At 40.7% G+C, this 12,660-nt stretch overlaps 1 protein-coding gene and 1 long non-coding RNA gene across 3 annotated transcripts in view; one reads left to right on the top strand and one right to left on the bottom strand.

The window, feature by feature from the left end:
- Positions 1 to 12,660, bottom strand: part of LOC106518888 (uncharacterized) — a 133,542-nt gene that overhangs the window by 34,441 nt on the left and 86,441 nt on the right. The window lies entirely within an intron of this gene.
- The window catches only part of grin2ca (glutamate receptor, ionotropic, N-methyl D-aspartate 2Ca), a 65,593-nt gene continuing 54,097 nt past the window's right edge, over positions 1,165 to 12,660 (top strand). Inside the window, exon 1 of the mRNA XM_014010316.1 lies at positions 1,165 to 2,169. The gene's annotated coding sequence lies outside the window, so the exon portion shown is untranslated. The remainder of the gene's footprint in view (positions 2,170 to 12,660) is intronic.

Genomic DNA, 12,660 nt, shown 5'->3' with positions numbered 1-12,660 from the left:
AAACCTCAAACAATATTTGTATATTAAGATTTCCCAGCTGGAAAAGAAACAAAAACATTGCTAGCTCACCGGAAAAATTCAAAATTTTGAGGCATTTTTCCTGAAAATCTGTTTTTCTGTTTCTACTTCTCAAAAAAAAAAGCTACAAAGTTTTTAGGATTATATTTCAGACAGTTCATTCAAATGATACATTTATAAGGAATTATTTATTATATTTTCACAAAATGCCATTTTTGCACACGTTTAAATCAAAAATCCTGTTTCTCCACATTCCACTTTGGACTTAATCCTCGTTTCGATGTGATGGTCACATATTTTAAAGACTTAGCATTAAGATGTTAAATACAAATTAATAATTATATGTTGTTAAACATTAATCTCATAGTAAAGCCAGTGTCCCTGATATTATGACTTTTCCCAGCAATTCCAATCGGCTGCAGGAAGTCCTGATTTKAAACTTATTGATAACGGCTGGAAATGCAAAAGTTTCATCCAAGCMCAGAGCTGGACCACACAGCTCTTGCATCTGAATCAAAACTTTTTATTTTCCAAAATTTGGTGAAAAAAATCAGACACCAGCGAAGGAGCGTCCGGTGCTGCGGAAAGACAAACAGGTTACTGCCCCCTGCTGGATATAACCTGTAATAGCAACACAGGTCATCCCACCACATCACTGACATATGGATTCTCTCCGTGCAGTTTATCCATCATCTGTGTTTGCTTTGACAACAGATTACATCACACAGAGTACAAATAATCTCAGACTTTAAAGAAACGAGCACACACGCAGAAGAAATTTGATCACCGACTCCGTCTGTTCCGGGGAATTTTTCAAGGACAAACCTGTTGAGATGCGAGCTGCGGGGAGACAGTCGGGGCTGAAACCAAAACCATGAAATAAAAAAGGGAGAAGTGATGAAAGGCATAACGACGGTTGAAAACAGGCTGTAATGAGTTGCAGGACGGCCGGTGCCTGAACAGCAGAGAGAGGGAAACGAACAGGAAGGGTGGAGGGAGGAAAGCACAGGGGAGGGGAGGGAGAGTTAGAGGATAAATCCTTACTACATAATGATTAGAGCTCACAAGCCCATCCTGTGACATGGAATGTAGGAGTCAGGATTCACTGATGCCAGAGTTACAGCTCTGCTGAGGAGGGGGGCGAGGGGGGGGATGCAGGTGGGCAAAGATCAAGAAACAGCTGAAAAACAAGTGCAGCTTGGTGAAGCCACAAACAGGCAAACCAGGTGTGTTTCGACGAAGGCCAGCACCAGGATCCTAGAGTCTCCAAATACCGGCAGCCGGCTCACATCTYGACCCCCGCTCCGGCCCATCTGCCACTGGCCGCTAACAGCCTCGTCTCAGGACAGCTGGATCGTTTCTCAGTCTTAATTTGATGGAGTGGCTGCAAGAGAGCCGCTCGCATCAGAGGAGGCTGGGAGATGGAGACAAGGGTCACCCTGCAGGATGTGTGAAGTACGGGAGTGGACAAACGTGTCACTCCAACACGGAGTAAATCTGCATCTTCACGATCTGGGCAGTGATGAGCGAGGGACGGGAGGGAGGAGCTGAAACTTGAGGATTTGTTCTGTGCTGGATTAAGTTTGGAGGTTTTTTTTTTTAAGTCTCAACTCTGATGACAAGAAAGGAATTAGGTTTTTCCAAGAGGTGAGCAGCTGGAAAGGACATTAAAAAAAGATGCAGTTTTATGCAAAAATGCACTAAGTTTTGTTCCTCTAAAGAATCCGGGACATCTGACCTGAAAGCTCTGCTCTGAAGCAGCCGACTCGACTCYCAGCTGGAATCATCAACCAGGAAAAGCACAGTTTTTTTATTCGCCTTGTTCCTCCTTTGGCACCTGCTCACCTCCATCACTTCCATCCTCCTCTTCCTCCCTCTGTAGCAGCGAGTGATAATGTGACCTTCTGCCAAAGTGCTGGAAAACATGCCACCGTCGCAGCGGGCGCCACTGTTGCTGCTACGGAAATAGACTCAAACAAGTGCGGGGAGAGGAAGAGGAACGGGGAAAGGAGAGGAAGAAACGAGGGGCCAAAGGGGAGGAAAGAATAAAGGAGAAGAGGGGGAAGACAAATTGGGTGAAAAGGAGAGCGGAAGGCGCAGAAACGGGATGAGCAGTGAAGAGCCGGGGCTGAGTGTGGATTGCCATCACAGGTAAGAGACGACTTTAATCCCTCACTTCACCCTGCTTCTGGTGCTCCTYATCACTGAACTTTAGTTTCTTGTTTAAGGCTTGTTTTGACTTTAAAACATGATTGTGGGAATAAATCTGATGCAAGTTTCAGTGGAGTCCTCTCCTCTTCTGTCAAAGGAAGAATTATCAGAGCAGAGAGGACGGGATCAGGCGGCGTGCTGCGCTCGGCTTTTATTCTTACTGGAGTTGTTTGTGGCGGCTGGAACTGTTGCTTTAACTCACCCGGCTCCTGGGAAGATTAAGCAGAGTGGATCGATGCCTCACTGTAAACAGCTGGAGCAGCTCAGAGGGGATTTTTTATTTTARACCTGTCCACCGGAGCAGAGATGCTGCTGCAGAAAGGGGAAATAAAACRGTCGCTGAAAAGAAACTCTAAGAAAAGTGAGAGTTTCCTGTGAACACTGAACCAGGAACGAGTGAAAACTGCTTGCAGGTGGTTCAACGTGTTTTTATTGATGTTCAGAAATCAAATCAAAAACAAAACTGAAGTAAAACCTCTTGATGTAAAAACTGATCACTTAAAAAAAAGAGGTGTCGACCAAAACTAATAAATCTTTATGTGCAGAATGTTTCCCAGCTAATTCATATTAAAGCTGAGAAAATGACTGAAAGAATTCATCTCCATCTTCCTCCAGAGTCAATTTCTACAATTCAGGACAGCTTGTTCACAAAATTGATACATTTTATGTTAATTTATTTAAATGTAGGAAAAGTGACATTAATGATGGAGGTCATGCAGTTTGAATATTTAACTGGGCGAAATGAAGTCAGGAAACTGGGATTTTTTTGTAWATCTGACATAAAATCTTATTACTGTTTCACTTTTTCACACTTTAGTAAGAGTTGTGTTTGGGAGACAGATTCAGATCAGTTACAGAGATCTAAACATGAAAACTGTTGATTGTTTGGGCTGATTTTATGGCTGAGCTGTCAGATAATCCTGTTGRGTTGTTGAATGTTAACTCCTAACGACCTGACTTAAAGATACGTTTGAGTTTGTTATGCTTTCATTAAAATTAAATAAATTAATCTAGCATTCCTTAAAGTAATAAATATCCCGTCTTCTTGATAAAGTTCTCAGCATCTGTTAGCACTGACTGTTTCATGGACAAATATCAGCTCAGTGTCTAGATTCTAGAAAATCGCGTTGCTAATGCTAATTAGCTGTGGCGGCCATCTTGAATCAGATTGAGTCCAAAAGTTGAGTTCTAAATGTAAAACCAGTGATAGTAAATCCATATTGTTTCATAACATATTTTGCTAACAGACTAACCAACTCCTACAAACACACAGAATTATATTTTAATATTTAAATAAGGTGAATTTATCAAATAAAAAACTGTCATTTCTGTATTTTATTCATTTTGTCTCTTTGTTAGCGAGTGCTCTGATAAAATCCCTCATTCCACAGGTAGAGGCTGGAGTAAAGAACCTGTTTTTGCCTTTGCTGCTTGCAGCAGAGCAGAAATGGGGACACAGACAGTGTGAGCGACGCAGCAGCAGTTAGGCAGGTGAAAAATGACTCTTCATTATGTTACACCAACCATATCCCGCTCACAGTAATTGGACGTATGCACACGAGCGTGATTAAACAACCACGTGTAACGTGCACGCTTTTGTGCACGTGCGAAAGGCACAAAATGCAACAAAAAGGTAAATAATACAACATCACAACCAGACGTCTTCAACYCGGACGACAAAGATGGAGGCATCAGCTGCTGCTGGACGTCAGGCTCAGAGAGAAACTGATCAATAAGTGGTACAGTCACTGATTAAACTGGTTTTATTAGTATTAATCTCAGGTTTACCCCATCACACACACACACACACACACACAGACTTGTACTTCTATTAGGACCCTGACTGAAAAGATTTGTGCGATGACAAAGTGAGGACAGAACAAAATGTCCTGCTCTACAACCTCAGACTGCTCCGTCACAAAATAAACCAGTTATTGGCAGGACGTCTCTCTCTTCTGTTAGTTACAGGTTAACAGGTGACAGCTGTGTCGTCCCACCTGCCTGACAACCACAGGGGGGCTGTGGGTTTGCAGGTTGTCAGTTTGGTTCCAGCCCACCCCACACTACATGTCCAAGTGTCCTTGGGCGGGACCCTGAACCCCACATTGTCCTGATCTTTGACTCATTGAGTATGGGAACAGGTAAAAAAAAGTAGGTTGAAGTGTGAAACTAGAGGTCACTAGAAGTGAAAAGTAAATKTGGACATGATGTGACCAGTTTTTACGCTCCAGTTTTGTCTCATCAGTCCCAGAAATGTCTCTCTGAAACTTTAAAGCTTATGATTTTGCATTTTTACTGAATTCCTGTGTGGGTTTTATTGGTTTTGTCACAAGTGGAACTTCCTGCTTGTTTTTTTTTTGTTGTTGTTGTTGTTTTTCCCCATGGAGCTCATTATGATTTCAAATGTTCTGATTAGAAAGTGATGAACCTTGACCTTTGAGTTCAGCTTGATTGGTTACTACCTGTCTATCAACATGGGGTCGCATTTCCTCTTGCGTCCACATCCTGGGAGGTTGACAAAGTCTCATGAGTCTTTTTAATAACATTGATAACTGTGGTCAGAGAAACATGAAGCTGATTTTAGATGGTTTATAATCTATCTGAACTCCTCAGACAGATCTCCATGTTCAGTGTGATGAACGGAAACAGCCACTATGTTGTTTTATAGTAGACATGTGATGCTTTTAAATCCTTCATTTTCACATTTAAATCCTTCAGTTGGGTCTTTATAAAGTGGAACTACGATGCTTTGTTCTGAATTCCTCATTATTCTAACTTTACCAGCTCCCCTTTCATAACTTTTCTGCTGTGTGTCTCAAAGCAGCTCGTTTTGTTCCTGTTTCTTCAAGCTCCACCCCCCCTCCTGCTTCCAGACCGGTCCACTCCGGTTTCAGAGAGGGGGGTTACATTTTCTAGCGCTGTAGAAACATTTTGTATGCAATTTAATTAAAAGATGTCAACAGAAAACTTGTTAATCCAGCCGTACATTAATGTTGGAGATAATTTGACACAATAGTTCAGAAAACTTCATAGAAAATAGAGAAAACGGAAAAATCGGACGCAAAAATAATAAAGATATCTTTGCAAGAAGGGGGTCTCTGCAGTACATGCTGTCTTGRGGGCAGAGATGGCCCCTCTTGTGGAGTAGCTTCGTCTAGAAGGACAGGAAGCAACGTGTTTTTAAAGATTAATTTTAGTCATTACTTGAGAAAAGGAAGGTGCTAGCTGCATGAAATTCGAACCTCGTACATCTGGAGAAACGAGTATCAATTAGGCTCAATCAAAACATCCCTAACCAGCTCATAAAAAGATGGCTAAAAATCAATATGAATATGAATATTAGTCATAATTTGAGACAAGAAGCTTGCCGTTTGCATTTTATAGTCAAATTATGTTTTAATTTTCACAATATTTTTATTTGAGTCATTTTTCTGTTTTAAACTGGACCTAGACGGTTAATAAATATTTTTTTTACTATTATTACTTCCTCTTTAAAGTTGCCCCATAAAACATGTCAATCCGACCAATCACGATTAGGGAAAACTCCGCCTACATCAATACCTCCACCAATCACGTGTAGGGCTGTCTCCGCCCACAAGACAACATGTACTGCAGAGACCCCTACGTGATCTCTGCAGCACCAGGAGAGACTAAATTCAACTTTTCTGCCTCATAGAGACTCCAAGTCCACAAAAAAAATGTATTTAACAGCTAAAAAAATGGATTTTGCAGGATACTGTATGTCCTCTTTGTTACCTTTAAACAGGCTGAATGTTTGCTGGAGAGCTCGAAGGCTCCTTAGATAAAGACTTAGTTTGAAACCTGAAGGCAAAGATTAATGGTCTTCTTGGGGGACAAACAAATCTGTCCATAAAATTTTACCACATAATTGCAAAATAAACGAAATATAAACATTTTATTTATACTAAAGGCACGTACATATGTTAGACAGCAGCTTTTAACTGAAACATTGTTTGAATGAGCTGTAAGAGGTCCAGCATCTGTTGATATACTCTGTCAATATGTTTCAGTGAGTAAATATTTAAACCGTTGCAGTCACGGAAAACTGTAAAATTAAATTACGCTCCTTTATTCTCCCCGCTGGCAGGAAGTTCTGCTGTTGTTTTGTGGTAATTAAGCGAACAGATGCAGATAAAGCAAAGTAAGTACTGTAAATTTGGTTAAGCTGGATACTATGAGATTATCCAGGACCAGGTGATAAATACCCACAGCTGGCTTCAGGAGCTGACCGGCCGACACAGACGCCAACACAAACATCTTCCACAAACACCTTTCTTTTCCTTTTTTTACCCACTTTAACACCCCCAATTATATTTAGTTTCTTCTCTTGTAATTAACTTTTCATATCAAGTCGTCCTATAATGTACATCAGAGGAGCCCAAAGTGGGGCCCACAGGCCAAATTTGGCTTCCAAGCCATTTGATTTGGCCCACCAACAGTTGCCAAAGTTACAAGGTTGTAACCTGTTATCCTCTAGGTAAAAACACAGTATTTCCATTGGTCAAAGGACTATATAAAAGGGCTGTAGTGAAGGTAGTTTTCAGTCATGGTGCAGACATATCTTTGATTTATTAGGATTAACATGAAGCATGAACAGAGTTCAAAGCCTCCGCTGTGGTTTCCCAGGGCGGCACGGTGGCTCAGTTGGTAGAGCTGATGCCTCTCAGCAAGAAGGTCACCGGTTCAAATCCCGGTCTGGGGACCTTTCTGGGTAGAGTTTGCATGTTCTCTCCGTGCATGCGTGGGTTCTCTCCGGGTACTCCGGCTTCCTCCCACAGACCAAAAACATGACTGTTAGGTTAATTGATAACTCTAAATTGTCCCTAGGTGTGAGTGAGAGAGTGAATGCTCGTTTGTCTCTATGTGTGGCCCTGTGATGGACTTGCGACCTGTCCAGGGTGTACCCCGCCCCTCGCACTGTGACTGCTGGATATGGGCACCAGTGACCCACGCGACCCTGAAAAGGAAGAAGCGTGTACAGAAAATGGATGGATGGATGGATGGATGAAGCATGAAACAACAACAAGAAACCGATCAGATTTAACCCCGCATGTAGATTTGCACATTTTATAAGGCCAAAAAAACCTCATATTTTATCAGTTTATGATTATGTCCCATGAGCCTTTGCTACTTGAGCGTATGGCAGACTTTCTCCAAGTGCACAGACTAAAACAAAAGAGGGCCATTGCACAGCTTAATCATTAAAAATAAAGGACTTTACTTTAAAAAGTATTTGTATTTCATGTATTATTTAACAGCATTTGGCCCGCAGCCATGGATAGATTTTCATTTTGGCCCCCTCGGGGAAAATGTTTGGGCACCCCTGGTGTACATCATTCAGGACCTGGAACTCTGCACTATCAGAATATCAGCAATCTGACCAAGGTCATGAGAGATGAGCAGCACATTTCATCCAGAATAAGGCGGCGTTGCGTCATCACTTGATTTATTTTCTCACAAACCTGACATTTTGCTGTCATTCTAACAGACAGAACAGAACAGGGGGACTTTTCTAAAGAAGTCACGTGACGAGACCTTAAATATGTAACAGGAGAATGAGAGCAGACCATGTTTTTCCTTCCTCTGTAAGTTTACGGCTGCTCTCACGGGCGCGACAGAGACTCAAAACACATTTATATTCATGGCACAGCGCCGCTTGCGCCCGTCTACCGTCCTGTCCCTGTTGAGGAGAAAAACTGACACGCCGTACAGAGAGGGGGAGGGGGGGCGGGAGGCAGCCATTGCCTGTCTTTCCCATGTCATTCTTTTGTCTCCTATGGATCCCGACACCAACCTGGGTGTCTGTGTCAGGGTGGTGCAGGTGGATGCGTGTGCAATTTGTAGCACACGGAATTGATTAGAGTAATTGTTTTCTGTTCACTCTCTCATGTCGGCTTATTAATTTTTCACAATTAGCTCTGAGCTCCGGCGCGGAGGGGAGCATCTCAATGACGAATGATGACAATGATAACCTCAGAGGTAAAGTGAGGAGTGGCGGGGGTGTTGGTGGGGGCCCACGAGACGCCTTTTAAGGTCCGAACAGAAGCTGCAGTTTGACTTTGCAGGATGCTTCTGAAGAAATCAGCCTAACAGAAAGTGACACAGAGTGTTCTGGTGGCTCGGTCGGCGGAGGTGACTTCTGATGGTGACGTCGTTCGGGCTTATTTTGGATTTCTTTCTTACACGTCTCTCTTCGTGACACACTTCGTCGTCACTTCAGGGATGCTGCCGAAACACTCGACTGAGCCAAAAAAATAAAAGTGCTTTGTAGTCGGCCAACTTCTATCTACCATGGCACGGGTTCAAGAAGGTCTCGGCTCCTCAGGAGACGGATCGTTTGGACTTTTCTGCACGTTGTTTATTCCATCTAAGATCAATACATCATTTCCAGAGAAAACTGAGAAAGGCAGAAATGTTTATGACATGCTCTGATTGGTTTCCAGTGACTGGTTTTAAATGAATGAGCTGAAATTAAAGGGATTGGAGGCCTGTCATAGTTTATAAATTCTTATAAACTTCATCTCAGATGCTTATTGACTAAACAGGAACACTTACATTTAGTGATACTGTTTTCCTTTAGTTTTTTTTTTTTTTTTTCATTTAAAAAGATTTGAGTCAGATTAAAGTCTGATAAAAACAGCTGGAGTTAAAGAAATAAGGATTGTAATTTCCTGATTATCCAACTTATTTATTTCCTGTTTTCTGGTTTCACTCTGAATCTAATGACAGGCAGACATAACASAGTAATACTGAACATGTGGGAAACCAAACCAAATATTTCTACGACTACAAATCAGTGCAGAAAGTTGAGGGTTTATTTTGATTTTTTAAAGATCCAAATAAATGAGATGATGAGGTGACACAGTGGAGGATGTCTGCTGGTTATAAATGTGACAAACTAGCAGAGAATCAACAAACAGAGAAACTGTTTTCTGAGGATTTCTTGTCATTTAAACAAATAAACTACAAATGTACCTCGATGATGCATCGCTGCTTTCAGCATCTTTCTTTTCCTTTTGAAGTGAAAGTTTCAAACAAAACAAGACAAAGTTAAAGTTTTATTTTGCTGTCATGTTTTTCATGTGCTTCGTTTTTCACAATATGGAGGTCAGGGGGCCATTTTAGGGTCTCAGTTGAGCTGATTAAGACCAGTAAAGCTTAAACTCCATGGTATGCCTTGGATCTGGTAATCAGGTTCATTTTACACACATTTATGCTCATTTTGTGTCACCTGTCAGGTGAATCAGAGTGGAGGAGTGGGGACGAGTTCTGGCAGTCAAGATGTTGGCTAGCCATGACCTGGAGGAGCGTCATAGTCCTGAAGGGTTATTTTTAGTTTTTACCTTGTTTTTAAAAGCTTCCTTCCAAGAGACGGTGCTTCAGTGACTGAAGAAACATTAGTTATTGTGATGTTTTAGTTCATGCTCAGGCAGAAACCGTGAGCTTTGCTTCTACTTGTGCATCGGGGCATTCAGGAGGTCAAGGTCGAAGCAAAATAAGTTTGGAGAAGGGTCAATGCTGGAGGAAAACAATATCTGATCAAACTTCACATGTGAACGTAAAAATATTGTAATAAATATGAAATCATTTAAATTTAGAGGCTAAAACTGCAGACACATTGCCTTGTTGGATTTGTTTGTGCAGCAAAGGTTGTTAATTTTATCAAATTAAAATGTTTAAGGAAGCTCATAACCAAAGGTCTGAAAATACCAAAAAAATATAAAAACAGAAAAACTTTAACAGAAAATAACTTTGGTAAAAATTAATTTCACCAGTAAGAAAATTACTTGAGTAAAAGTCATAAAACTGCTGCAATTAGTCGGGAAAGTAGAAGTAGTTTCACACACTCTGATATGATAGGTTGAATTTACTTCTTTAACTTGAGCCATTTACTTTTATTTTAAAGAAAATGTGRAAATTGCTTTATGTTTACTCAACTCAGTTTAGTGGAACCAGTAGCCATAACTTTGTTTAGTAAATTCAACACTTAAGTTTTTAGAGTGCATACACAACTCCTTTCATGATGAGTTCACACAGATTTAAATTTATAACCTAACAAGGTGTTAAATTTTAAAGTAAAGAAATACAAGTATTAGTTTTAGGTTTTGAATGTAACACAATAAAAGTGCTGAAGTTATGATTAAAAAATACAAATCCTTTAAAACAATTACTTAAGCACTGTTACAAAGTAAATATATTTAGTTACTATACACGTCTGCTCATAACAGAAATGACCAACTAGACACTGCATAGCAGTAGCATATATGAATTATTGTTGTGTGTGTGGGTCTGTGGGGTGGGAGGGATCATTGGTGGGCTCGGTGGACACCCCTTCATCAGAGGCAAATAAAAAAAATCTGAAGCTCCTGTATTGAATAGTTTTTGAGTTATAAGCATTTTTGTATGTTCAGACTAGGGTTGGGCAATATTGGCAAAAAAATTGATCACGATTAATGTGTTGTATTTAGCCGATAACAATTAATTTGACGATTAATCCCCCCAGAGTCCCAGGACACCCTTTGTATCCTAGTCACATGACCAATTTATAGGGAGAAAATTGGCTCTTCGTAAAAATCGGTTCCAAATTGTGTCAAAATTACAGACTTCAGGCTATACATCAAACTTTAAATTGTGTTGATAGATAAATAAATTACAGAACTTTTTTAATGCTCATCATGTTTGAAGGGGAGAGGAGCACCAAGCGGTTAGTCTGCTTGGTGGCATTAATCGTATTAATCATAAAGTGCCAAAAATTAATCGATTAATGTTTTTCTGATGATTAATTGCACACGATACGATTATGCCCAACRCTAGTTCACACACCCCCTTTTCAGGAGGAGCCCCCTCCTCAGATATGGGGTTTATCATAAAACTGTTACCTGCAGTAATGTAGGTCGGACACATCTACATTCCTGACTAATTTCATGTTGATTGGTGGAGCTGTTTCTGTGCTACGGTTGACCAAAAAACACWGAAAAAAAGTACAAAAACAARATGACCCCCACCTTCCCCACAACCTGGGGTCTTAATAACCAAACTGACCTTCTGTACTGTTTATTCTAAAGAAACAATGTTCTCTTTGAATTATTCCTAAAAGACTCACGTTCTCTTATTTACAACTTTGTTTAAACTGTTGGCAAAAGTAAAAAGGAGGGAAAGGGGCTGGATTATGAACAAAGTGGTGTGCTCATACTGTATGTGGATTAGAGCAGGCGTGTGCGCCTGTCAGAGGTCAGCTGCATGTGTGGGCAGTGTGTGTGAGAGCAGCCGGGTGACAGCTGGATCAGTGGCAGGGGAGTGTTCTGGTTCTGCACCGCTGGTCACGGTTTCAGCTTAACCAGGGTCTTACACTGATCCCTGCTCTGCATGAGGATCCGCATGAAGCCGAGAGCACGGCTCGCCACCGTGTCGGGACTTCTACAGCCTTCATGTCACCTGCCACKWTAGGTTTACCGTCAGGTTGGGCCGGGTCACAGGGTCAAATTGGGAATATTTATATCAGAATCACGTCGYGGCCCTTAAGCCTCAGGTAAACACCCACACAGTCGCTACGGAAAAATGGATTACATTTGCAGCAGGACCATAATCTTCAGCAGCACAAAGATTATTACCTTCCTACGCATCCATCCTGCTCACTTCCACTACCTTTACAGGAGCTGTTCTGACAGAAATCCTGTCCAGGTCTAAAAACCGCCACTAGGATAAATAATGTTTTTTTATTTTTTTAATGTGCCTGTCATCATTTCAGAAGAGTACTACAGCAGATTAAAATTGAAATGTGTGGGCGGCTGCATCTGTGGGTACAAAGTGGGCCGGGGCGGGCACGATGTGGTCAGAGGAGGACAAAATAATGTGCACAACAAGATTTCAGTTTTTCCAAGAAGTGCTTTAAAGTTCCAGTGACACGCCTATCCTTCAAATACAAAAAATTAAATAAAGCATCTTTATACTTAAGAAAATTTGCATAGTGCAAATGATTTTATCCATTTTGTCATATAACTGGTATATTTTCTTTCAAATTTGGCTCAGCCAAATTGAAACAGGAAGTGACATCAAAGGGGAACTCATTAAAATAAACTTGCTGGTCTTTGTTTATTAAAACAAAATTATATGAACTTTAACTTTTTTTTGTTTCTCTATGATAACGACAGTGTMGTATAAAGTATCACACAGTGATAAAGTGTCCTTTAGGAATAATACTTGAGTAAAAGTCTTAAAGTATCTGATATGTTTGTACTTAAGTATTAAAAGTCAAAGTAACGATTTAAAATGAGCAGTTAGATTTTCTGTAAGGACATTTATTAGGAGGTGACCTCCCCAAAAACTGCAGAAATGACTGTTGTATTAAAAGAATGAATGGATGTTAAATTTAGGATGCAGCTGTTTCAGTTTATATACATATATCAAGGC

This window comes from Austrofundulus limnaeus, unplaced genomic scaffold (genome assembly GCF_001266775.1).
Source record: "Austrofundulus limnaeus strain Quisiro unplaced genomic scaffold, Austrofundulus_limnaeus-1.0 Scaffold67, whole genome shotgun sequence".
Lineage (NCBI taxonomy): Eukaryota > Metazoa > Chordata > Actinopteri > Cyprinodontiformes > Rivulidae > Austrofundulus > Austrofundulus limnaeus.
The sequence above is the reverse complement of the archived record's forward strand: the minus strand, read 5'-3'. Positions and strand labels throughout refer to the sequence as shown.